Below are 27,815 nucleotides of genomic sequence, written 5' to 3' on the forward strand. Positions count from 1 at the left end.
ACACTGGGACGGAAAGATGGAGGGGGTTTGGGAGTGGAGGAAGAGGTAGTGGTTGTAGGAGGTGTACTTCTGCTGAGTTTGGGTGAGGGTGCATGGGCTGGAGGCTGTTGTGAGGTGGATGGCTGTTGAGTGGGTGTGTTCTTGCATTTGTGTACTTTGGGAGGAGGGCTCACCGACACACTGGGAGAGGACACAAAAGACGTGTGCATGGTAGTGGGGGTGGTGATTGTATGTGAGTGGTATGTGGTGATAGGCGTGCTGTTGATGGAGGTTGTGGCTGATGATGTAGTGCATGCACATGTTAGTGGAGGCGAGACTGGGAGGGAGGAGGAGGACACAGTGGAGGTAGTGGATGTTGGTGTGTCTGCATGAGGATGGTGCCGTGTGAGTGCCTGTGGGATGTGTGGTGCTTATGTATGCCATGTCCACTCTTGTGTGTTGATGAGTGTGCATGATGGTCTGATGGTGTGCTTGGAATAGGCTGAGGTACAGGGGATTGGGTCTGGGTAGTGGAAGTTGGAGGGGGGAAGCTGGACACAGGGACAATGGCTGCCATCAGTGCTGATGCCAGAGCCTGAAATGCTCTCTGTTGGGCTGCCACACCAGAATGAATGCCCCCCAGGTATGCATTTGTTTGCTGCAACTGCCTCTCGACACCCTAGATGGCATTCAAAATGGTTGATTGCCCAACAGTGAGGGATCTCAGGAGGTAAATAGCCTCCTCACTGAGGGCAGTAGGGCTGATTGGGGCAGGGCCTGAGGTGCCTGGGGCGAAGGAGATGCTACACTTCCCACACCCAGACACTTCCTAAAGCGTGCAGAGTCAGCTGCATGAGACTGTACTCACCCCCTTGTGGCTGCTGTGATGCCCTCAAGCGCCCATCCAACTCCGGATATGCCACCGCCAGGATCCGGTACATCAGGGCGGTCATGGTGCGACGGGCACCCTTTCCACGTTGGGAGGCCATCCCCAGCTGGGTCCCCGCCATCTTCTTGCTCTAGCGGCGCAGGTCCTCCCATCTTTGCGGCAGTGGGGGCTCTGTCTATGGTAGACTGCACATCCTTGGCGATGGCACACCAAATACCCTTCTTCTGGTGGGCGCTGACCTAGAGGAAATGTAAAGTAAGAATGGATTTTACTCCCCCGTCCGGTTATTTTTACTCATTGGCCACAACCTCCCACCCTGGCCCACAAACACATACACTGACCATCCTCACATTCTGGCCTCTGCCCACCCCCCCACCTCTATCTTTCATCGACGCCACTCCATACATTCATGTCCCATCCATCATGCTCACAGTGTACTCACCTGTTTGTCTGGTGGACCTTAGAGTTGCGTTTACTGGGGGAGGATCCCATCCACCAGTTTCTCCAACTCCTCTGCAGAGAAGGCAGGGGCCCCTTTCCCCAGACACTGTAGCCATTGTCGCTTCCAGACTCAGGTCACAACAGGACTTGCAGTGTAGGTCCTCTCCTGTTGAAGGTCAGGTATCAAGTGAGTGAACAGATAGAAAATGGCGGTCAAGTCTGCGGCGGTGCGTACCGTCACCGCCAGCGTACATGGTCATTGGCACCTGGAACCCATAGGGCCAAATGATAACAAATGCTAAATTGTGCCGCGGTCTTCGCCGCCTACCGCAACGCTGCACAACGCCAGCGCAGTTACCTAATTTCCCCTTGTCCCTTCTTACAGGTCAGGCAGCCGCCATTTCAGGGGGCCACATGGCAGAGCAACTAACTGCATCACAGCACTTTTGAGCAGGAATACGGACATACAGCGCAAAACACCGATTACATCACATTTGTTCAAAACACCCTTCTGCAAGCTATGTGGTGTATGACCCTCTGCTCACCCTTCTCCTCCATAGGGCACGTCCGCTGGAGCAGATAACAAGATGGAGTCATCCTCGAGTAAAGAGACCCTTGGTGGACCTGTCGACAATGGAAGACAGACACATCATTATCACCTACAGAAGTGATCATGCCACAATGAACTGTGTGCCCAATTGGAGCCAGACCTGATGTCAGCTATCTGCCATTCCACAGGAATCCCTCCTCTAGTGCAGGTCCTGTCAGTACTCCATTTCCTGACCAGTGGGTCCTTTCAAACAACAGTGGCCATGGCATCAGGGATGTCACAGCCAATGTTCTCTAACATTTTGTCCAGAGTGTTGTCTGCCCTGCTGAAATACATGCGCAGCTACATCGTTTTCCCCCAGGTGGAAGATTTGCCCACAGTGAAAGGGGACTTCTATGCCCTGGGACATATCCCCAACATCATTGGGGCAACTGATGGTACACATGTGGCATTTGTTCCCCCACCCCCCCAGGAATGTACAGGTGTACAGAAACCGCAAAAGCTACCATTTTATGAATGTGCAGATGGTGTGTTTGGCAGACCAGTACATCTCCCATGTGAATGCCAAGTATCCTGGCTCTGTTCACGACGCTTACATTTTGAGGAATAGCAGCATCCCTTATGTGATGGGGCAACTCCAGAGGCACTGTGTGTGGCTAATAGGTGAGCCCAAGGTCCCAACACAGTTTACATAGGTGTCTGGGTATGGCAGAGTCCCTAAGGGTTGGTGTATATCTCACAGGTGTCCTTCGATAGTTGCAGGTGACTTTGGTTACCCCAACCTGTCACGGCTACTGATCCCAGTGAGGAATCCCAGGACAAGGGCAGAGGAACGCTACAATAAGGCACATGGGCGAACTAGGAGGATAATTGAGCATACTTTCGGCCTCCTAAAAGTCAGGTTCTGGTGCCTCCATCTGACAGGTGGCTTCCTATACTACTCACCGAAGAAGGTGTGCCAGATAATCGTGGCATGCTGTATGTTGCACAACCTGGCTTTGCAACGCCAGGTGCCTTTGCTGCAGGAGGATGGGCCTGTTATTGGTCTTGTGGCAGCTGTGGAGCATGTGGACAGTGAAGAAGAGGAGGCAAAAGAAGAAGATATAGACAACCGAAACAACATCATCATGCAATACTTCCAGTGAGACACATGTAAGAGACTGGCACTGCTCCTCTCATATCATACTACTGTAGGACATTGCATGATTCTGCCTTTTTACCTCTGTGTTTCAACGCTGACAGCTCACTTTGGCTTTCCATTTTACTGATCTGTGTACCCTTTCTGCCTTCTGCTATGTCTACAGCTGCCCAACAACTGTCTAACATTGGTATGTGAAAATGAACATTGACATTGCTATTTTTCAGGTGGGTTGCAATTACACATTTGTGAAAGTACAGACTGACTCCAGATTGATTTGTGATTCAAGGGTATTTATTTCTGTGCTATTAAGTGGAGGGGGCTGTGCAATGGCCTGAGTCCAGTCTATTGGTATCACAGGTGCATTGTCCAAGGGGGCATAGGAAGTGGAGTAATGGCAGTTAAAGGTGGACTGGGTAACAGAGTGGGACAGAAGGGTGACAATCAGGAGAGTCTTATTTCCTGGCGGGGGTCTTGGCAGTGTTCTCTGTCTTGCTCCTGGATCTCAGGGACCATTTGCGTGGTGGTTCTCCTTCTGCAGGGGGTGGGGTGCTGGTGGCCTGTTGGTCCTGTGGTGGGACCTCCTGTCCACTAGCGCCGGCGGAGGTGGAGGGCTGTTCATCATTTAAGCTAGTGTCAGGGGCCCGTTGGTGTGCCACTGTGTCCCTCTTGGTGTTGACCATGTCTGCCAGCACCCCTGCAATGGTGACCAGGGTGTTGTTAATGGACTTCAAGTTCTCCCTGATCCGTAGGTAGTGTTCCTCCTGCAGCCGCTGGGTCTCCTGAAACTTGGCTAGTACCGTGCCCATGGTCTCCTGGAAATGATGGTATGCTCCCATGATGTTGGAGAGTGCCTCGTAGAGAGGGAGTTCCCTGGGCCTGTCCTCCCCCTGTCGCACATTAGTCCTCCCAGCTTCCCTGTTATCCTGTGCCTCTGTCCCCTGAATTGTGTGCCCACTGCCACTGACCCCAGGTCCATGATTGTCTTGGGTCGGTGGGTTTGCCTGGGGTCCCTGCACTGCTGATTGATGTGTCCTGGGGACAGAGGGATGGGCCCGCTGGGTGAGTGCTGTGGTAATGTTTCCTGAGGGGGGAGGTTCAGTGGTTGTTTGTGATAGTGGCAGGGGAACCGACTGTCCAGAGGTCCCTGATGGGCCGGGCTGGTCATCTTGATCCAGGCGTGCAGAGCTGCTGTCGTCACTGTGGGCCTCTTCTGTGGGGGGACTGGATATGTCTGGTACATCCTGTCCGGTGACCTTGGGTAGGGGTCCTTATGGGGGTAAATGCATAGTTATTGTATCTGTGTGTGCCATCTTGTCCAATGTGGGAGTTACCCTCTACTCCTGTGCTTGGCTTATTGTCTTTGGCCTTGTGTGATTGTTAATTTTGGGGCTTGGGTGAGTATCTGTACTGGACATGCTTTGGTGATGGGGGGCCAGTATTGGTGTAACATGCAGGGCTTGGTATTGGGATGTGTGGATTGTGATAGTGGGGTATCTGTGGGGTGTTGGGGTGATGGGTGTGAGGGGTGCGCTAGGAGTTTGTGATAGCATGCAGGCAGGGTGGGGGGATATAGTAGTAAAGATTTGCCTTCCCAGAGTCCAGTCCTCCTGCTACTCCTGCGAGGCCCTCAGGATATATGATCGCCAAGACTTGTTCATCCCATGTTGTTAGTTGTGGGGGAGGAGGTGAGGGTCCACCGCCAGTCCTCTGTACTGCTACATGGTGGCTGGATACCACGGAATGCACCTTCCCCCGTAGGTCATTCCACTTCTTCCTGATGCCATCCCTGGTTCTTGGATGCTGTCATTGCGTTGACCCTAAGATAGAAAGGTACACTGTTCCAAAAAAGATATAAAGTGTGATAAAAATGCAGGATGACAAGCTTCATCACTGGGCTATCTCCTCGTCAGACTGGTGCTGCAATGTCTGGCGGACCACCCCTACAACCGGGATGGTACTAAACCGTAGGCAGTTTGCCAAATCAGGGCCTGAAATGAATACTGACTATTATCCTACAGGTCATCACAATACTTAGCCATTTAGAGCCCAGTTATCAGCTGAGATGTTTGGCAGCCTCTTCATTTTCTAACTATTTGCGCCTCATCCATACCTCTCTCTGTATTTTAGATGGCCCTGTTCTACACAGTATCTAACTGGGACATACCACTACTAGTAAGATGGCCGCCATCGTTATAAAGTGAGAACCTGATGAGGGTCCCTTTTTGATTTTTACTAACTCGTATCCAGCAGAGTTATTTTCACTTTGCCAAGTTATGGATACAATATGGCACATCTCGCCCCCTTTTTTTACAATAATTGAGCTTTCAAGCGCTGACTAAAAGTCCTCATATTAGATGCAGGACCGGGCATATATAGATTATCTTCTACTTCGTCCATCGGAGCAGACATGGCTCGGTTTTTTAAGATGGCCGCTGTATATTAGACATGTCCCTTTTTTATGTTTAGGACTCTTCCAGGTCGCAACGAGTTGTTGCTACTTCCGGATTGAGACGCAATCGGGCGCGTCTTCATTCATGTATATAAGCAGCCCTGCCGCGCTGCACCAGTATCTACAGGTGCGCGGATGAGGGCAGGTTTCCAGTTCGACCGAAGAAAGAATAAAGTAAGTCTGCCCTATATAGAGGGCTTTCATTTTTATTACACGAGGTCCATTTCCAGAACGTATATGTTTTTGACTTCACTAATGTTCTGCCTACTTCTAGCCTGACTTTCATAGGTTCTATCGGGCTTAACTTTTGTTACAACTTTTGTTGCAACCTATATAAAATCGGAATAAGTCCTCTCTTGTATATAAGGTCCAATGGCTCGACTCTGGACCATTACTATTGATTACTAATTGCTTTCTGACAGCAAATAGCCCTTTTCGCTAAGGTCTTGGTCTGGATTTATTTATGTTGAATTTTTTGACAGTTTTGAACTCCATCTACGAGTCACATGACTAGACTTACAATTGTGCGTTTGGCTCTTCCTCACATTGTCTTCAAACTATGAATATATTAATACACATTGCATTTGTACGTTACCATGTTGTTTCCATGTCTAGTAATTCCCCTTTGGTTGAGGCTTGCGCATTCCTAGGAAGCTCATTCTCGACTATGGGATGGTAAGCTTATTTTTAATTTTCATCTGTGGCACTCTGGGGATTTGTTTGCTGTGATTGCACCACACTGTGCGTCCCTTTTTATCTTTGCACTAATGTACTTTTTTCCTTTCACTATTATGCAGGGTGACTGTTTGACCAACTGACGTTGACAGCTTGTCTTCATTCTGTAAGTGACATTTTAGCACTTTTTGTTGCATTTTTTGAATAGGAGAAGTAGTAGTCACGGTCCTGATGAAGCGTCATGGGATCATTTGTTGACCATCAAGACGCAAAACATGTTGACCATATTTTGACAGGATTAGGTACACTACCTTTCTTTCCCCTGTGTAGAGTGTAGCGGGACATTACTCCCGCATTCACTCCTTATGATTTTTAATCTTGGCCTGAACCTTTCCCTGATTCATTAAAGTGATGTTTAAGGCTCAGAGCTAATTTTAACCTTCCCAATCTCTCCTACATATATTCACGAATATCTTTCACAGTCAGTATTCGTTTCAGACCCTAATTTGGCAAACTGCCTATTGTTTAGTACCATCCCAGTTGTAGGGGTGGTCCGCCAGACATTGCAGCACCAGTCTGACGAGGTGATAGCCCAGTGATGAAGCTTGTCATCCTATTGGGTGCTTGAGGGCTCTCCTGATATCACTGATATCAATGACTGATTCCGACCCTGCATTCTTATCACTCTTTATATCTTTTTTGGAACAGTGTGCCGTTCTATCTCGGGAGACTGTAAACTGGACCATCAATCTCCCAGTCCCTCCTCTTGTATTAATTGCGTTGACCCTGTCAACAATTCTCCGCCATAGCTCCATCTTCCTTGCAATGGATGTCTGCTGCAGCTGTGATCCGAATAGATGATTTCCTCCACCATGACCCTGAGCTCCTCCTCAACAACTTGGGGTATCTTTGAGGTGCCATGATGTGGTGTGGGTGATGTGTGAGGTGCTGTTTGTTGTGCTGTGTGATGTGTTGTTTTGTTGTGTGTTGTATGAGGTGCGTGGATGTTGTATAAGTGATGTCACAACAGGGATAAAAACACTGCTGACTGAGCCTTGGCCCTGCACATCCTGCCTCTATGGTTTTTCTCCAATGCCTGTTCACAGACAGGCCTTTTTATATAATTCAATACAATGCTTTATTATATATAGTAAAAAATTATTAACTTGCAAGTTATAGATTTAAAATGGACAAACACTTGAAAACACGCGACCCCGATAACCCCGAATTCTTGAGCTAATACATTGCACGTTCTTTATTATAGATTCAACAACACTTTATAACAGGGTATCCTTTGACCCATAAATGTGCGCATGCTTCATGGTAAGTGTAATTTATGTGAAGTGTGTGCTGGTGGCATTGAGTGTCTCAGACCTCCGTGACCTCAGAATTTGGTCTCTTCCCAGCACCCATTGTTGAATTGTGCACCTGTGTGCCTTGAGCTAATTCAATTATATACCCATTGTCTTATCAGGCCGCAATCTGTTTGTAGGCACGGAGAGTGTACTGGAGGACTCATGTGCAGATGTTGTAAATGTGTGTGGGTCTGGTAGACAGGAGTTGGCCTTTAAATGAAAACCCTTCCATGTTTCTTATTTCAGTATGTCCTTAAATTAACTTTTCACCTTGCTCAAGTCAGTGTAGGGGTTAGGGCTAAACTGGTTTCTAACTACAAACAGCTGTGTGGTTTCTGATTGATGCTGCATGATGATTTCACATTTCATATTTACTACAGTGTGTTTATTTTTTTACACTTCCTACAACTTTCCACCCTCTAGTTGATATTTCAACTACTTCATCTAGAACTTGGTCTGTCTTGGGTACCAGGTGATACATGTTGCCTTTGGAATCTACTACATGTGTTGGTGTCCTAATTTAAAATATACTTCCCTGCCTTAGCCTCTATTTTCCTAACACATGCTGAAATTGCTTGTATCACACAGTATAATAGTAGCACGATCATAGTCATTGGTAACAGAGCCCCCAACAGACCAGACATCCAGGATGGCAGTGACCCAAACCTACCACTGAACCAACTACCTGGCACACCTCCTTTCTCTATCACCTTAATTTGTAAATAAGGCAGTGTCTGTATTGCCTTTGACAAAGTTCCATTTACTGCATCATTTGGTGGAATAAAAGTGCAGCATGCAGTGCTTATCTTTTTGCAAACCCCTTTTTGCATGGCCGTCGTAAGGTCCAGTACCATCATCCTTAGGGCATGCAGTTCTTCCTTTATGGCATTGAAGCCCTGATTGGTGGTGTTAATGACCTTGAGGAGCTTCCACCTTGTGGTCTGGAGCCAACTAGATGTTGCTTCTGCTTGGACAATTGGCAAGATGTTCACGAAGAAATGTTCAGCATCATTGAACAGTCTATACTTTTGAGAAACTTAATTCCAGGTGCTTGTGTCATTCTCTTCCTTTGGCAGTGATGTAGCAAGGTCATTGGATGGCTCATGGGGTATTTATGTGAATGGGAAATGTTTATTCCAGGTATTACCAAAACTGGAGCGTGCAAAGTCACTATGGAAAAAATACCTCCCCATCTAGGTAGTAACTGGGCGTACTACATATCTCAGCACTGCAAGAAGAAATCCAGAAGGATAGAGGTGACCCCTGCATGTCGGCCGTGAAGATTGTGATCTCACAAACAATTTTCTGACCTACGTCAATGGTGCCATTTTCCCTAAAACATAAGGAAACAGAAATTAATTTCATTACTGTTTGGGGACTTACAGTGCTATGCACACAAGTATAGCATGGAATAGTTTTGTCCTAGGAAGATGTACATTTCTTTATTGCATAATTTCTAATAGAAATGCCATTCCATAAAGACATAGCCGTGCAGGAAAATTCAATCTTAGGATGCCATTGATTATGAGCAAAGACTGACTCTGTTACTCTAAAACCTGGCCTCCAGACACAATCTGGGGCAAGGGCATCACAAAATAGTTGTTACATTAATTGTGCAGGCATGTTGCCCATAAAAATCCTAATCACAAACTTTCTCCCTGAATTTTACTTCTAGTGCCAGGGGCTGGGACATTGATGGATTGCCCTGTCACTGTTTGGTGGGGTGTCAAGTGGTGGTCTGAGCTTGGTGTATTCCAGAGGGAAATATTGCTATTGGCAAACAGGATAACCATTTTTTATTTAGGGCAGTCCATAACTTGCTGAACTTGCTCTTCAAGAGACCATTGAGGTGCTCTACTATTCCATTACTTTCAGGATGGTACACAGAGGATAATTTGTGCTTTATGCCTAAAATTGCTATGATATATTCACATATTGCTTTGGAAAAAAGAGTGCCATTGTCGGATCTTATCTCTTCTGGTATTCCCTATTGTGGAATCAGTTCACAAGTCAGGAATGTATCTGCTGATTTGGCATCACAATGGATGCATGGTTCTGCCTCTATCCATCTGGGAAATGGGCAGACCACCACAATGAGGTACCTGTAGTTACTGCATATATCAATAATGTCCACAAAGTCCAACTTCAGGGCTTTGAAGGTACCTTGTGGTCGGGGAATGGTGGTGTTTATCACTTTCAAAGTGGGATTAGGAGAATACTGCTAACAGATCATACAGCTGTGTAGATACATGGTAATTGTGTCAGACAAACTGGGGACAAAGCAGTTTTGTTGCATTATTATTGCTAAATAATCCCTAGAGGTGTGGGCTGGCAAATGGATCTGATCCTGGGGGACTGAAAAGGGAGCTTGTGGCATTACTTGTTTTACCATATATAATTGTCAGTTCACAAAGGCCCTCATTACAACCCTGGCGGTCGGTGTTAAGGCGGCGGTAAAACCGCCAACAGGCCGGCAGTAAACTGGGGGAGGACCTTATCCACTAGTTTCTCCAACTCCTCCGTGCTGAAGGCAGGGGCCCTTTCCCCAGACACATGAGCCATTGTCTCTTCCAGACTGAGGTCACAGCAGCACTTGCAGTGTAGGTCCTCTCCTGTCGAAGATCAGGTATCAAGTGATTGAACAGAGAGAAAATGGCGGTCACATCCGTGGCGGTGCATACCGTCACCGCCGGTGTACATCGTCATTGGCTCCTGGGACCCATAGGGTCCAATGTTAACCAATGCAGGATTGCGCCGCGGTCTTCGACAGCCTACCGCGACGGTGTACAACGCCAACGCAGTTACCTCATATCCCCATGTCCCACATAACAGGTCAGTCAGCCACCATTTCAGGGGGCCACATGGCATTAATTTTGACTGCGTCACACATATCTAGGCCTTGCCTAAACACTAATACAGCCATATATCGATTTTCAAACATGTTGCTATAAAGTTGTTTTTACGTACCTCAGTGTTGGTTGACTCTCTGCTCACTGTTCTCCTCCATAGAGCACGTCCGCTGGGTCAGGTGAGGAGATGGCAGCATCCTCCGGTGTACAGACCACTGGTGGACCTGTCGTCAATGGAAGAGCGACATGTAATTGTCACATACAGTCTTGATCGTACCACAATCCTGGAACTGTGTGCCCAGTTGGAGCCAAACCTGATGTCAGCTATCCGCCATCCCACAGGAATCCCCCTCTAGTGCAGGTCCTGTCAGTACTCCATTTCCTAGCAAGTGGGTCTTTTCAAACAACAGTGGCCATTGCATCAGGGATGTCCCAGCCTTTGTTCTCCAACGTGTTGTCCAGAGTGTTGTCTGCCCTGCTGAAACACATGCACAGCTACATCGTTTTCCCTATGCCCTGGGACATATCCCCAACATCATAGGTGCCATTGATGGGACACATGTGGCCTTGGTCCCCCCCGCAGGAGTGAACAGGTGTACAGAAACCGGAAGAGTTACCATTCTATGAATGTGCAGATGGTGTGTTTGGCCGACCAGTACATCTCCCATGTAACTGCTAAGTTTCCTGGCTCAGTGCCTGACGCTTACATTCTGTGGAATAGCAGCTTCCCTTATGTGATGGGGCAACTCCAGAGGCACCGTGTGTGGCTATTAGGTGAGGACATGGACCCAATAGAGTGTGACTAGGTGTCTGGGTCTGGGGATGTCCCTAAGAGTTAGTGTGTATCTAACAGTTGTCCCTCGACATTTGCAGGTGATTCTGGTTACCCCAACCTGTCATGGCTACTGATCCCAGTGAGGAATCCCAGGACAAGGGCAGAGGAACGCTACAATGAGGCCCATGGGCGAACTAGGAAGATTATAGAGAGGACCTTCGGCCTCTTGAAGGCCAGGTTCCAGTGCCTCCATATGACAGGTGGTTCCCTATTCTACTCACCAAAGAAGGTGTGCCAGATCATCGTGGCCTGCTGTATGTTTCACAACTTGGCTTTGCTATGACAGGTGCCTTTTCTGCAGGAGGATGGTCCAAAAGAGGTGTTGTGGCAGCTGTGGAGCCTGTGGACAGTGAAGATGAGGAAGCAGAAGAAGAGGACATAGACAACAGGAACACGGTGATCCAGCAATACTTCCAGTGAGACACAGGTAAGAAGACAACACTGCCTGCTACATCTGATTTAATTCTTCTACCTCTCATCTGTCTGTCATTTTCACCCAGTGTATGGACACTGAGTTGTCACGTTCCCTTTCGATTTCACAGATGTGGGTCCCACTGTGTGACCTCTGCTTTCTTTCCGCATGGACTAGAGCTGTGTGACATAGGTATGTTGACATTACATTGGATATAGCATTTTTCCACATTTTTTGCAAATACACATTTTCGAAAGCACAGACTGACTCCATATAGTTTTGTGATTTAATGGTGTTTATTTATGTGCTAAATAGTGGAGGGGGTTGTAAAATGGTCAGGTGTGATGGTGGAGGAATGTCCATGGCAGAGTCCAGTCTATTAGTCTCACAGGTGCATTGTCCAAAGGGGCATAGGAAGTGGATCTAGGGCAGTTTAAGTATGGACAGGGTGACAAAGTGGGACAGAAGGATGACAATCAGGGTGGTCTCATTTCTTGGCAGGGGTCTTGGCATTGCTCTCTGCCTTTGTCCTGGATCTCAGGGACTGCTTGCAGGGTGGTTCTCCATCTGCAGGGGGTGGGGTGCTGCTGTTGTGGTCCTGTGGCAGTGCCTCCTGTCCACTAGTGCCGGCGGAGGTGGTGGGCAGTTCATCGTCTAGGCTAGTGTCAGGGGCCCCTTGTTGTGCCATAGTGTCCCTCCTGGTGTTGACGAGTCCCTTCAGCACCCCTACATCCCATGATGTTGGAGACGGTCTCGTGGAGAGTGGGTTCCCTGGGCCTGTCCTCCCCCTGTCGCACAGCAGCCCTCCCAGTTCCCCTGTGTTCCTGGGCCTCTGTCCCCTGAACCGTGTGCCCACTACCACCGCCCCCAGGTCCATGGTGTTGTTGGGGTGGTGGGTTAGCCTGGGTTCCCTGTAGTGGTGGACACACTTCTGCTTGACGTGTCCTGGTGACAGAGGGATGGACCCACTGGGTGGGTGCTGTGCTGGTGTTTCCAGAGGGGGGAAGCTCTGTAGTGGCCTGTGCCAGTGTGAGGGGGACCGACTGTCCAGAGGTCCCAGATGGGCCGGGCTGGTCATCTTGATCCAGTTGGACAGAGCTGCTGTCATCACTGTGGGCCTCTTCTGTGGGTGGAGTGGACATGTCTGGACCCTCCTGTCCGGTGACCTTGGGTAGGGGTCCTGCAGGGGTGTAAAGGCATGATTATTATGTCTGTGTGTGCCATGGTGTGCAATGGGTGGGTCACCCTGTACCCCAGTGCCTCCATTCTTGCGTGGGACCTGTCCTGTCCTGTATGTCAGAAGGCAACCCTTTCTTGACTACATTATAATGTTGGAGCACCAGCAGAGGTCTTCTTCCCATCTCAATTCAGAAACCACAAGTACGCAGGTGAGACAACCTTACCCTATCTCACCTTCTGAACACAGTTGGATCTTTGGACTTAGTGAGAAGTGTAGTAGTGAGATTCAATTCAACACAAAGCAGCAACATAAAACCATAAACAATTTTGAACATCATGAATATTTTCACACTAAATCAAACTCTAAACTGAATAAAATTTCAAAATTTTATTACAATACTAATATCAAGATGAATTAAATGGTGTGGAAAACTAAGTTATAAACATACATGTAAACCATAGGCTGACTGAAACATTAAAAAGACTTAGCCTACTAAACATTAATACAGTTATACACTCCAAAAGAATGACCTAAATTAGCAAAACCAAAATATGTACATTGAAATCAGATTTCAAAGCACATGATGGTGATATCAGTAAATCATCAAAAGTCAGTCAAAGGCATTCAGATTTCTGGGCCATTCCTATCACTAAAATTAATTTGGACTTGCATGTATGGGAAAGGGGTAACACATATGGACAAAAGCAAAAAGAAAAGGACAAAAAATAATTTGGAAAAATCATCTAACTAGGGAAACTCACTATAAAAATATGCTGGTGTAAGTATCTAAGCTGAAAAGGAAACAGTAAATCACATTTAGTTATTCCTCTCCTCATTGGACAGCAGACAGAAATACTTTGTCAGATAGAGAGTCCACCTTCTCCCAGCATCAGTAGACAGCAGCATTAGAACGGTGCAGAACAGGGGCTACACATAGGACAGGTCAGCAGGTCAGAATTAATTGGGCATATTAGTACTGAACAGCATAAGCAAATGGGACAATTAAAGTATAACTTTATTCATTAAAGTTATGCGTAAAGGTGGAGGGTTTCAGAAGGAAAAGAGAGCAGCATCCAGACTGGCTCTAGCAGACTGTGACTAGAAGGACTAGACAAAGCTAACAGTCTCATGGTAACAGGCGGATTCTCCCTCAGGTCCAAAGTCTCTCACTAATTAGAAATATCCATGGTCCTCTTGATTGGTCCTTTAGGTGGGCTCATCTTCCACAGAAGATTAGGCATCCAATGGCTGTTGGTGGCACATCAAGTTTGCAACTATTCTGGATTTTCTCAGAAAAGTAAGTTGTAATTTCAATGTTTTCATACAGTTCAGACAAAATATTACATTTACTAGTTGGTTGTTACTTCAGAGTCCTTTCTCACGATACACAGAATGAGCTAAATAGTTCCCATATGGGAATCAAGAGTTTCCTGTCTTGTTCCACAGCTAGAACAAATATTGTTACATAATTATAATTGAACTATGTTCCTCACCTTCAATACAATTGGACATTCATTATCACGTCAGCAACTTAGGGAAAGAATTCAGGTCAGAGGGAACAGAATTAAACAAGTAATTTTCCTCTAATGCTGCAGGAGTAAAACTCCAGGCCTAGTTCAGCTAAGAAAGCCGAAATGCAAATGAATACAGTTATTAAAAATAATTCAAAAATAATTCCTATTACACACCTTCCAATTTGAATCACATATGTAAAGCAAATTATTTTACTGCAAAGATTGCTTATGAAATATTAGAACAATTTAAACATGCATTTATTTTTCTGCATATATGTAACTCATGTTAATAACATTCAAGTTAGATTGATACAATTATAATTAATTCATATTCATTTAATACTCATATTATGCTTCACTTATACTGTTTCTCTTAAAATAATATTTTCATCATTAATTCATGTCAGTAAACCACTCAAATATAAATGCACAGTATCTTCATGTTAAAAAGTGATGTCAAAATACGAGTGGCTGCCACATTGTCCACCTTAATTGAAATGTGCACATTTTACATTTCTGTGTCATTTCTCAGTTAGGCATTTTAAATGAAATTAATTAGTCATCATATGCTAACTTCGATGCCACTAATATATTAGTAAAATTTGGATCTTTCTCAATAAAACAGTACAGCATTACCTCCTGTCACTTCCCAGCCCTGACCTACTTCCTAGGTCCATTTTTCTTTTATCTTATTGATGTATTGCACTGAATCCTCATTCGGATGTATAGACTGAGTCATGAAAGATCCGATTTCTGGTCTTTTGGGGTACATTTTCCTCATCTGATACCACACTACTGATCTAATCAGATTAAATGGAGACCCATCACACCTGGTATCAGTGAGGGTTACATATCTAACTCCAGCCTTTCGAAATATTGTGTCTGTTTCATCCCCTATGAGGGAACTAAGCACGCTTTTTTCATCCCCTACTGCCAGGGTGATACCTGCAGTTTGTTTCTCAAATGTCCTGGTCCCTTTTGCTGCTACCTCAGTGAGCAATGGCAACAGTTTTCTGAGGTTTTCTGTGTCCATTTGTGACCAAGTAAGATAATATTGTGCCCCAGATCCCTTATGTACCAGGGGTATGTAGTGTAAAGGGGTGGTGGCCCGCTGGGGATGGTGCTGTCTGGCATACTTCTGCCATATATGCAGACATTTCCTTATGTAAGGGTAGTCCCAATCTGGGTCACCCTCACCAAACTGAATGCAGTCTACAGCATTTGCCATGTCATGTGGGTCAAAAGACCCGTCTTGAGGCCATGGACTTGTTGGTGGAGCTAACCGCTCAGCCAGTCTGCTAAGTTATCTACAAATGATTGGACAAAATGCCAGCTACCTTCTCCTTCACCGAGGCATCACTGGAAGTGAAGCTTATGCTGAGAAAATTTGCTTGGGCACTCATTTGCTGTGCTGGTCTGTTGTGTAGTGTCACTCGTCCCCTAACCTTGTTGGTTCCTATTCTGGGGTCTAACTGGCCATGGGTGCCTTGACTTTGTAACTGCTCAAGCTTCGTGGCTTGGGGCTTCCTACTTCTCTTTCCCTTGTATCAGTTGGTTTAGCCAATCTCCAATCACCCATTGTGCAGTATAATGAGTGGTCTCTTTTGACTATCATGAGTAGTGTGATTTACTTTCCGGGTTTGAAGAAGTTCACCCATGCTATCGACATGCTAGTGTATGGATTCTATCCTTTCTTCTAACTTCCCACAACTTCTCTGAGTTTATCCTGCCTTTCTCCCCTTACTTCACTTGTCTTTCTCCTACTCCCACTGCGTGATAGCCAGTCCGGCATCCTCTCTGGTGAGACTACTATGCCACCCTTCTCCTTCTGCCAAAGGGGTAGACTACCTTCGGTTCTTCTATGTTCTTGTTCCCTTCCTTGAGACATTGGCTGTTGTGTCATAGTTACAGTCCTATGCACATAGTCACTCCACTCTGCATTCTCTATGTCCCTTTGCTGTTGGGTGAATACCTATTCTCTATTTACTCTACCTGTAGTATCCCTTTTCTGAAGCAACCACTACATTGCTGACAAAATATGTGATTGGTCATCACTATCCCCTGAACTCTGTTCTTTGCTCTTATCCTGCTGGGGAAGGGCAGGATCTAGATACAGTACAAACTGTGCCTCTAATGTACCTGAAAATTGGGGGTCCCCTACCCTTGTTTGCTGTCTGGGAGTGCTCACCCTCCTTGGCTTTGGAGTTTGTGGGGTTACCTTGGGGGTAGCTGTTGAGGAATGTTGAGGGATCCCAATCACAGGGTTCTCACACCCTACTGTGGCTTCTTGGTACTGCACTAGTTGGTAAATGCTGGGCACTGTGGGTGGAGTGCTCATAGGGTCATATGGGGTGGGGGAACAGATGGGGTGTTAGGGGTGTCTCCTTGTGAGGAGTCTTTCGAATGTTCACAAAATACTTTCCATAAAGTTATGGTGGTTTCTCTTTCCTTTAATTTGGCTCCTACTTATTTACTTAGGAGGTATGTGACAACATGCTCAATTATCCTATCATTGAACGTTCCTTCTTTCGGCCAAGGATACATATGCTTTTGGGGGGCATTAAACCACTACAGAATATACTTTTATAATTATTTTTGTCACTGGGGAACACCTTCTGCATATGTTCTAAGGGGAACTCCATGACTAGGCATTCTTTAATACTTCAATTTTATATCTTTTCTTCTACAATATCAAATCATTTGAAAGTAGATTTACATGGATCTTATAGTGAGAATAATGTTGACAACTTCTTCTATTTATTGTTTCACAATATATATTCAACTTTTAATTCTGCTGTACCAATTCTATGGGGCACTCTACAATACAAACTTTTCATTACATGCAATTTGTACTCAAAACAACAGTTTGCACATTATACTGTACTGCACAACACCATCACACTGAGGCAACACGTCATTCAAATGCAGACACTCACCTCCATCACATCACACAAAACAAAATTCTACTATAGGGCGATAATTACATTTCTAAACTACTTCTCAGTAAATGCACCTAGCAACCCCTGGCCTCTTTCCTCCACACTCCAGAGGAGATCCACTTCAGACAGTGCATTTTAGAAACCACGAAAAGGCTGTCAGATATTAGGTCCAGGATGGGAACTTTGAGTGCTCAGCTCTTAACTAGAGGTAAAGTTTAGCGACACCATTTTGTTTAGTTTTTCCTCAGTGTCAAATGAAGCACATCTCGGTACCTTCTAATTTCAAGGCTCCCCCACAGGCTGCTTCAAATCACAGGTTATCTAGTTATGTAGGTACCGTGCTGATTGTGCAGCATATGTACACATTCATCCAATAACAAAAATGAAAAAGTTGCACGTGGTACCTATTCTGTCTCTTATCAGTTACATAAAATACAGCATACAATTATATTCTACCTTGTTTGTACATATGCATTTAACACGCTTATTCGTATACAGGGATTGTGATTCACTTTGTCCTCACCTTAAAGAGACAGCTGTTCCCGGATCATTCCCAACCCCTGGTGCACAGGCAGAATTTCAGTTCTAACCTCGGCTTCTGCTTACCTGTGTGTGGTGGTTTCTCTGCATGGGGATAGGTGGTCTTCCAGTGCCAGTCATCAGGTGGGGGGCAAAGAGCCTCCTAGAATGTGGCTCGCCAACTGTTGCGGGGTGAACAAAAACTTTCCCAAGACTCAAATAACCAGGTAGACTCTTCTTGGCAATCCAAAGACAGTATTTATTAACTGTTTCGATAGGGAGGAAAACACTGCGGATTGCACCCATGCCCTGCCTCTGTGGTATTTCTCTAATGTCTGTTCACAGACGGGCCTTTTTATACAATTAAATACAATGTTTTATTACATATAGTAATTAATAGTTAACTTGCAAGTTATAGATTTAAAATGGAAAAACACTTGAAAACATATGACCTAATAGCTAAAAATTCCTGAGCTAATACATTGCAAATTTTTTTACAATACATTCAACAATGCTTTATGACAGGGTGTTCTTTGACTCATGAATTTGTGCCTGCTTCATGGTAAATGTAACTTACGTGAAGTGTGCTCTGGCGGCATTGGGTGTCTCAGACCTCTGTGTGCTCAGAAAGTGGTCGCTTCCCTGTACCCATTGTTTAATCATGCACCTGTGTCCTCTGGACTAATTCAATTATATACCCGTTGTCTTATCAGGCCATAATCTGTTTTAGGCACGGAGAGTGTGCTGGGGGACTCATGTGCAGATGTTGTAAATGTTTGTGGGTCTGTCAGACATGAGTTGGCCTTTAACTGAAAACCCTTTCATGTTTCGCATTCCATTATGTCATTAAATTAACCTTTCTCCTTGCTCATGTCAGTGTGGGGGTTATGCCTAAACTGGTTTCTAACTACGAGCGGCTGTGTGGTTTCTGCTTGGGCTCAATGTTGCGTTATATTTTCATGTCCCATATTTACTACAGTGCGTTTGTTTTTTACATTTCCTACAACAAAAGATGGGGGAAGTGAATTAAAGACCTTGGGGCAAGGGAGGACTCAGAATGGGAGGATACCCCACAGTGCCCAAGAGAGGTGGTCATTAGGGCAGGATTTAGACTAATGCAAATTCAAATTACTATAACAAAGCACAGATAGCAGCAGTCAAGATCAAATCAATGTCTGATGGAAAATTATACCCCATCCACAATATGTAAAGTTGATTTGCAACTTAGGCCTGATATAGTCAAATATTGAGAGCAGCAATAGTTCTTCCTACAAAAGGAACTTAGAGGGTTCTTATCTTTATCACAACTTGATAATCTTTGGTTGGGACTTATAGTATTAAAGTGTTTATTTAGATGGTCAACTGAATGCCAGTTGTTAGGTGAACATTGTGGTATTAGTGTGGATTCCTTATGTTACAGTTCATGAACCAGTCTTTGTTAAAGTAATCAAACCACAGAATGTTCCCTCGTAACATTGACTATAACTATATATAATTGGTTGTAGCAAACAAAGCATAATAGCTTTGAGTGTTATTTCCAGGTTTTATATAGATTCTACTTGTGTTTCGGCTCAAGAAAGGCACAGATACTAACCATAGAGAGTTGGAAATACAGAGTGTGTCATAGGGTATATCATCGGTATTATCAGAAGTGTTGGATTAATTATAATTGAACTATTAAACGTCTTCTCTTGTCTTAAAATATCAATAATCTTGCAGTACAGACCAAGACCAGCTGAATAACGAGGCAGTGTTCTGATATCCTGTGTCTTTCTTTCTCACTCTTGTTCTATTAGATTTTCCTAGACGCACTTCTGACCAACACATTGTCAGTTTATGGTTGGTGGTGGGTACGCAGAAGTGTGTAAATACACATTACTCCTGTTAGATCCAGATTGCAAGATTAGTGCATCTTGACAGCAATGTAATCTTGTACATTTGGTGGAAGTGACAACAAACGATTTTTGAATAAAATAACAGCTATTTGGTCAGCCTTTTTTTCCAATCGCAATGAATGGATCTATTGTTTTTTTTAAGGAATCTTTCCACATGGACTATGTTAATAAGGATAATGGTTAATGATAGATCACATTACCTTCACTGTATCCTTATTTAAAGTATTATTTCAAATGTTGGTCTTATGAGCTACCTGAAGGTCTTGAAAGTGAATATGACTCCATGTCACTACTTGTTGCTTTGAGGTTTCTCTGGCCTTTGTTGTCTTCTGATTCTGCTCAAAATGGTCCGGATACCTACATTTATATTTAACAATCATATGTTTTCAAATGTGCTCACAAGTGTTTCTCTCCCTCAATACAATGAGATGGGTGAAGGCACATTAATTGTCTATGAAATCATGATAAAAGTGGCTTTCAATTAAAGTCCTAAATAAAAAACTTTTTGACAAAATGCGGGGACACTTTCTGGAAGATTATACAGACCTTTGCCCCAAATCCAGATAATCCAGTCTGAACTGCAGGCCAGCAGGCATTGGTCCCCTGGTGAACTCATTCATAATATTCTTTGGTTCTGCCACCTCTGCCTATAGTTTGATTTAATTAAATGTTTATTATGATTGTTGACACCTCAAATCTATTAAGCTTGAATAAAGGAGATGGAGCCATTGAGTGTCCCAGTCCTTCTACCCATTCCCCAGAAAGTGGTTATAAGTAACAAGAGTGATGTTAAGGAGAGTTGAGGATAAATAGGTGGAAGGCAGCAGGATGCATAAGCAGGTCTTCAGTGTGAGTAAAGTCAGTCACAAGGTCTTTGGACACACAGAGCCTCCAGTCTGAGTTTGCACACATAGGGGAAAGGGAGAATAAGGTTAATGTGAGATATTTTTGAACAACAGCATATCCAAACAATAGAGTATTTGAACCGTTTACCATATTCAAATGTGGATGATGCTTTAATGGGTCATCATATGAATTGGGAACATCAGCATGCCAGGGAGAGGTGTGGTAAAGGGTTGAAGTAACAAAAGGATACACAGAAATAGAGTAATAGGCACAGGCCCTCAACCTTGAGGACCAGAGGGAACTATAGAGAAAAAAGTAACTAAGGTGTAGGGAACTGTGGGCACACTCGTTTACAAGCTGTGAAGCCATACAACCATGAATTGTTGCTAGACATCTTGCTATAAGAGTGATGGAATTAAATACCCACACTACCATAGTCACCCTGAAAGTGAAAGCCCAAACTGGTCATTTCCTTCCAGTTATCAACTGGTCATCCCTTAAAAGTCTCTAATTCCTCTTGTGTATTGATGTGAAGGGAAGCAAGGGAAGTTCAGGCCAGCCTGTTTCTTCTCTTGTACTTCGTGTTTCCTTCCTTGAGTTTTGACTAACTCTGAAGTGCAGCATTGCTGTTATCTCTTAGAAAATGAACTGTCCACTTTACTTCTGGCCCCTTGATATACCTCTGTAAAAAACGTTGACCAGAGATTTTAAGTTTTGATTTGTGTTTTTGCATCATTAGAGAAGTAATTTAACGGGTTTAACGTGAGTAGACAGTTCTAATCCGGGCCTTTTATTTGGGAACAACATTTTATAAAATGACAGATGTGTTCTAGTGCTGATGTAATACTTCAGGAATCATGAGACCTATATACTTCATGTTGGTGTTAAAACATAGATTTGGGGGGTCAAGTAGTCTTATAGAGACATAAAATAATTCTTCAGTCCACTCCTTTTGTTATTTTCTGAAATGGCAGCTCTATAATGATGTGTTTTTGCCATCATATTGGTATTTATTTTAATATTGTTTTTGTTTCATGTTTACTGTTGATTCAAATTTGTAAACATGAGCGAAGCAAGTGGTAGAAAAGGATCTTTACCTCTTGACCGAGTGTTGCTAACTACAAAATCTGAGGACTCCTTCAACAAAGAAAAATGTGCCAAATGCCAAACTAATCCGAAATAGAAGCTAACACTAATGGTGGCTGGAGAGAAGAGAGTTTGAGATGCTGTAGAAATACGGCAAGACAAAGTTCACAAAAGATTAAAACTGATGGGTGAAGAAGATCAAATATTTTATAATTGTAACAAAAAGTGCTACAAGTCGTATACAATGGAAAAAAGCCTGGGAATTTTTTTTCAAAAAAGGCAGAAACCAGTGAATCACAACAAGAGTCTGAGTCTTCTGAGAAAGCAATGACAACCAAACCCAATGCCCATACACTTATAAGATCGATGGTTACCCCTCGTCCCCCTCCAAAAACTGATCAGAAAGTAGAGGATCTTCAACATGTTATCTGCGGGTTAGCCAGAACAAGGGCCATAGAGACTGATGAAAGAACAAAGTACAGAGTATGTGAGTCTCAAAGGCCAAATATGTTTTTATCTGCAGCTAGTTTCTTTCAAGATGAAGTTTTCAGCCAAGTAGCTGATCTGAACATCAAGGTGAATGTATTTGCAGCTGGTTTGTATGCCCAACCAAACTGCATGCGTGCATACATTTGAGAATAGGAATGTACAATGTACAATGACCTAACAGCAGCAACATAACCGCCAGCCTTCAGTTAAGTTTGTCCTCTTTGAAAAGGCAAATTAAGGGGCACATATATAACCTAACTACCTATTTATATTTTGACGTTAGACCTGTGAAACGTCAAAATATTGGAGTTTGGCCCTTTTTTTAGATGCATGAACCTACCTTGCATCAATGAGATGCAAGGTAGGCATTCCCATGTAAAAAAATGGTGCTAACCCCGTAGCCCCATATTTATCCCCCCCTGCTGATATGATGCACGGGTGGGTGGGAGGAAGGGCTAAATAATGGTGCAAAGCGTATCGCCTAGGTCAGACCAGGCGTTAGGGGATCTGTGGACCCATTGCCATGGTTCAACACCACGGAATGGATCCACAGGTGCCCTCCTCATGCCCCAGGAACACCCCCACCCACACCAGAGGGACACAGGAGGATGGGGGACCCCATCTCAGGTAAGTAGGGTAAGTATAGGTAAGTATTTTTTTTATTAAAATGGCATCGGGGACCCAACTTGGGGCCCCCTGCATGGCACAGGGTGCAATGGCCATGCCCAGGGGACACTGGTCCCCTGTGCAGGCCATTGGGGTGGTGGGCATGACTCCTGTCTTCTCTAAGACATGAGTCATGTGGTGTGGGTGGTTTTGCATCAGAAAATGACATGGGCTGGTTAGAGTCATCTTTTTTTACTCTAACCAGCCTAATATCATTTTTTGGTGCAAAAGTCACTCTTGAGTGCTGGCTACAGGTTCACACTCAGTGAGATCAGGGAAATAATGGTCAATATTGATGAAACTGTCTAATAATGCAATTAAGATTTTTCTGATGAGAATGTACAATGACAGAATTCTTTTTTGTCAGTTTAACAAAAAGAATAAGTCACTTATGGTGTTCTCAGCTGATTTGACTCCTGATGCTCTTGCTGCCAAAATAAGATCCCAGGATGCAGTAAAATCAGCAGGAACCATTTTAAGAAACTCCCTGAAAGGTTTGGATTTTGAACTTAATGACACATTTTTTGATGCCCCAGAGCTCAGCAAATCACGGGAGTCAACAAGAATATCTGATATTACCTTAAAAATGTTTACATTTTTGTTTAATATCAGCAAGGCAAAACTGTTAAAAGCTAAAATTCTTGAGTTTAGAACAGAAGCCGACAAGATTGATGATGGTTTTGAATATATAAGCGAAGAAGTGGAGACAATCCCATGAACCGACAGGCTTATGCTGTGCAAATGTACTGTCTTTTCCAAATCGTGTTTCATGAATTACATCACAGCAAAAAGAAAAGTCTGCTACACATGATGACTGCCTCGCAACCTATGACAAGTGGGCACACACAGAGAGCTAATCACTTCATTGAATAAGATTGGTATATCAACACGTTATAATGACATAGTATGGAGCAGGAGCTTGTTAGAAGCTCATGCTGTCAAATCTTGTGAATCCGACAGCGCACCTCTTCCAAGTCACTTTACCAGGAAAGGATTTACAATTGCTGCTCTTGATCATTTTGATTTTGAAGACAGCTCTTTTTTGTCTCGAACATCCAGCACACATGATATTGCCATGGTGCTTTTTCTAAACTGTAGCAATGAAGTAGCTGCTGAAAAACAAACTGTGTCAGTTGTAGGCACAAACGAACTACCAAACCTATAACGCAAGTGCCTTGCCAACGTGTGCAAAACCACTACAAGCCAACAACACATCCCAGTCTACCAGAAAGTTTCAAAGTGGTTGAGGACATGGATCTTCATATACCCGATGCTGCGGTCTGCAAAGCTGATTTAACTGAATTTATCTTATTGCTTATTCTGTGCGGAATGAAAGATGAAGAAAAGCCAGTTTCTCTGGGCTGGAATTCATGTTCTGATCTCCCAGAATAGCACCCCACTGAAGGAGGTTGTGTTTTTCACAGTAATACCATCCCCAGCCACAAAGTAGGCAACAATATGCACAGCTCCAAAACATTTCAAAAATGTGTGTGCTCAGCTTGAAGACCAGCCTATCCTGCCAACTTTCTGTGATGAAGGTGGTTTTCCTATCGAAGCGGACATTTTTATGAGCAATCCAGTAGAATTTATTTGATGATTTTTATCCAATGATGGGCATTTTCTACATGCCAAAGGCTGCATTGCAGTGTGCAGGAATTTACCTCAGTAGATGTGGCACTTATTAAGGCTGAAATCTTTGGAAGCAAAACTGTCCAGTCATGTTTGAGCTGAACTCATTATGTTGGTTCGTTACAAGGTATGCTCATAACATCTGAAGCTATGGAAACATTGCATTGGAATACTTTCTGGAACAAGAATGACAAATTAGGTTTTGCATATCTTATCTCAGAAGTGAACAAGACACAAGGTCCACTTCATTCAAACGACAATGCATAGGCAGGCAATGTTCAATACACTCAGTTTAGAATCAGAACACCTGAATACCAAGTTCGTAGAGTTTGTCAAAGAATGAAAAGAAAAATCAGAACTTTGCAAGTTTTACACATGATAGCTCTAATAAAAACTTTGTACATGCTAATTGGGAAGGCGATTGACAGCTGCATGTGAAGGCTGAGGAGTCAATGATTTCTGTGTTTTGTGAATTTGATTGCATAAGCTACCTGAGATATGGGACCTGGTATTTTGAAAGAGTGAAGAAGCTAGAGGTGGAAAAACCATACCTCTACAGAAAATTAATCCAAAGAAATGTTGTGGTGATAGACAGGGAAGGTTCAGTGATCTGGCTCCAGATATGAAACTGGAACAAACGATCCAGAGATCACAGGAACGCTTTAAGGGAATTGTTGGTCAGATGCGTAAAAGTGAATATGTTGTTCAATGACAGCTAATTTACGATGAAGTCCTATCTATTTGCAATGTTTTCAGAGAGCTGACAAATGAAAAATTAATGGGCCATCAGGAAACTGTTCCTCATCAGGAACTTGTGGAAAAGAGCGGGGAATGTTTTAATAAACATGTAGACAGCCTTCTTCATTTCATGCAGCAGCAAGGAAACTCCTTTGAAATGACTTAGCCTGTGTGACTACACACATTTATGACCAAAAAAATATGTGGATAACGATATAAAGACATGTCTACTAAATGTCCTGGAACATGATTGAAACTATACAGAGAACTGAAGCAGGAGAGATTTGTATTGATAGAGAGAAATCTGTTTGACATAATCACTAAAGCTAAACTTCCATGCTTGAATTGCCATAGTAAGAGTTTTGCCCAACCAGCCATTACAAACAGGTCAAGATTTTATCCATGCCAAACTTCGGAGCGGTCGTTCAGACTGTTGTATAGATATCAAAGTCAGTGTGCACCTTGCAAGAACTGCACATTGTCTAAGACAGTTATCTTGAGCTATCTGTCAAAGAATGTTGGAGAATCAGTAGAATGTCTATAAGTGGAACAATTGACCTTGCCTGCATCAAAAATCCAATACCTATACCTGTGCAACTTGATAAATTCTGAACAAGATGAACTTGGAGATGTTAACTCACCAAAACATTGCTGATGCTTAAGTGAACACTGAATTTCTAATTATTGTAAGTAGAATAATTGTCAGTGAGGAGTTGGTGCCTGCAGAGATATATTCAAAAGGTATGGGCCATATAGTTTAAGAACTTAACAGCAAATTGGAGGAAGCTGACCTTCGTGTTGTGACACATTTTGAGTGTTCTGTTCGAAATGGTTCCAATCGAGTCATTGTACTGTCAAATGACACAGATGTTATTATTGTGCTACTAAGTTTTGTTTGCATTGTTCATTGTCAAAGATTGTCAGAGTTGTGGATGTGCTATGGAACAGGTGTGAAAAGGCACTCAATTCAGCTTCAGATTCTGTACAAAAAACTTTACCTAGAGATGCCAATATTCTTACTGGTGATGACACTATGAGCAAAATTGGAACAAAGCTTGGTGCTTTAACTGCTGAACCAGTGAAGTTTCTAAAAGGATTTGCTGAGACTGAAGAAGAATGTGACTTTAAAGACATAGAAAAATACCTTGTGCGTGTGTGGAAAATGAGTTCTGATTGTCACACATTTGATGATCTTCGGTACAGTGATTTCAAGAAATCAGTCCAGCTAAGTGACCTTCCACCGACATCATATTCTGTGCATGAACACATTAAAGGAGCATTCAACTTGAACAGAAGATATGTAAATGTTTTGGATCATGAATTTGTAGAGAAAGATCAGTGAGAATTTGGCTGGGAAGATATTGATAGGGTACTAAAATGTATGAAATTTCAAAAGCCTCTACCGACAATACTTACACGTACATGTACTTGCAAAACTTGTGCTACAAAAAGATGTCCATGTTGATATGCTCTTCTCAAATGCTCAACATTCTGCAAATGCATCTCAAGTGATTTCTGAAACAAATAAATAAAGTGAACTATGAAAATGTGTCTAAAACAGAAGTGCTAAACATTTTTTCGTATTAAGATCATAAACATGGTTAAAAACCATTATTATTTCTTTAATTTCCATATATGTCTCTTCTTCCTCTATTATAGCCACCATTTTGGAAAACGGTGCAAGGGTTGCTCTGAGATGTTATTATCTGTCTCTATCAGACTACTTCACCCCCAAAATGAAGTATATGGGTCTTACGGTTCCTGAAATATTGCATCGTCACTGCAACACATCTGCCATTTTAAAAAATGATGTCCAGAAAAATTTGGCCTTGATCAGTAATGTCTACACAAGCTAAATTACTTCTCAAATGATCAAAAACACAAATCAAAAATGAAAATCCATGGGCAGCAATTTTTTACAGAGGTATAACAGAGTACCAGGGTTACTTTGGATCCTGGTGTCCGGATATGGCTGGGTTGCAGTGCCTTCATCAACATCACACACCCCCACCCTCTAATTTCTATGCCTTGTTTGTCCCTATGAGGCTTGTTACAAAAGTGTGCTATCACCAGTGCACAATTACTCACCTCCTTGCATGTTATTTTCACTAGCACTCCTTATTTTCTGTACTGGTTCATACACCATCAATTACCCAACCCATAGTGTGTGACAGCAGTTTCCCATCCCTTCCTATTCCGTCCCCTCCTAATGACTCTCAATAAAGAGACTGCCCTTCCAAGCTTCCCTGTCAACCTGCACCCTTGCAGGTCTTACTTAAGATCATAGCTGAGAATGTACTGTTCAAACTCCTCTGCTCATTACTAGACGCCCAGCATCACACCATTCATTTCCTTTTAATTGATCACTGTGCTCATGTCTGGATGTGGTTTTTGTCCCTAGTTCCTATTCTTTACCATTGGCCACTGATGCTACTGGCTTTTCTTGCTAGCCTATACTTGCCACAAAGACTGCTGTGGGTATCTTATTAATCGTCAAGTACGATTACAATCATTAAAGAAACACTGCTTTCTTGACTACAAAAGAGAACCTGACTCTTTATACTGGCCACAATGTAAAATTCATTGCGATAGGTGTGAATTATCACCAGACCCGAGGTGTTCATTCAAGCGGCCTCTCAATTACGAAAAGCTGAGTTATTGCTGACAGAATTTTAACTGCAGACCTTCAGTTTACACTAAATTATTCAGATTACCCCAATTAACCAACTCAACGGTTCT

Source organism: Pleurodeles waltl, chromosome 4_1 (genome assembly GCF_031143425.1).
Source record: "Pleurodeles waltl isolate 20211129_DDA chromosome 4_1, aPleWal1.hap1.20221129, whole genome shotgun sequence".
Taxonomy (NCBI): Eukaryota; Metazoa; Chordata; class Amphibia; order Caudata; family Salamandridae; genus Pleurodeles; species Pleurodeles waltl.